Consider the following 743-nt stretch of genomic DNA (forward strand, 5'->3'; position numbering starts at 1 on the left):
TATCATACAATTGAATCCTCCTCAGCAAGCTAAAAAACAAAAGGAGTGGCCATTGTTATTGTATTGTATTGTAAAATGTTCTCCTCTTGGTCAGACAATACAGACAGAATTGTGATCTCTATGGGTGAATTTAGTTTTGTGTCAGCTTATGCAACTGATGTTTTTAAAGGCCATTTCTAAAATACACTCACTGATCAAATGCTGCAGTTAATAGACTGTTATTTTGCTGTTGGTGCAGACTTCAATGCTGTGTGGGACCCAAATATTGATCGGTCAAACGTAAAGGTCACTGGGGACCACTACCATAGATCGTCTGTCTCAACGTGGTGTAAATGGCGCTTTAATATTTCTTTACTGAAAAATGAATCCTACATCACTCAGTTTATAGCAGATTTCTAGATATTTGCAGATGTAAATGATGGTTCTGTTGAAGACCCCAGGATATTATGGGACTCAATATAGGGTTTTATTAGGAGCAATACTATACTATTCTGCTCAAATGCGCGCAAAGGTAGATCACTTCAACTACAAAAACCTTGAAGCTGAATTCACCAGATTAGAGTCATTGTCGTAATCTCAATTTACTGACCGCATAGCTTTAGAATCACTAGTCAAGAAAGAAAAAAAAAACATTCTGAAACAGAAATCTGAATTTATAATTCATAGAATGAGACAGTGCTATTACTTTCAGGGTGCTAGAACTAGTCATCTACTTGCCATGAGATTAAGGTCCAGTGACCATT

Source organism: Etheostoma cragini, chromosome 17 (genome assembly GCF_013103735.1).
Source record: "Etheostoma cragini isolate CJK2018 chromosome 17, CSU_Ecrag_1.0, whole genome shotgun sequence".
Classification (NCBI taxonomy): Eukaryota; Metazoa; Chordata; class Actinopteri; order Perciformes; family Percidae; genus Etheostoma; species Etheostoma cragini.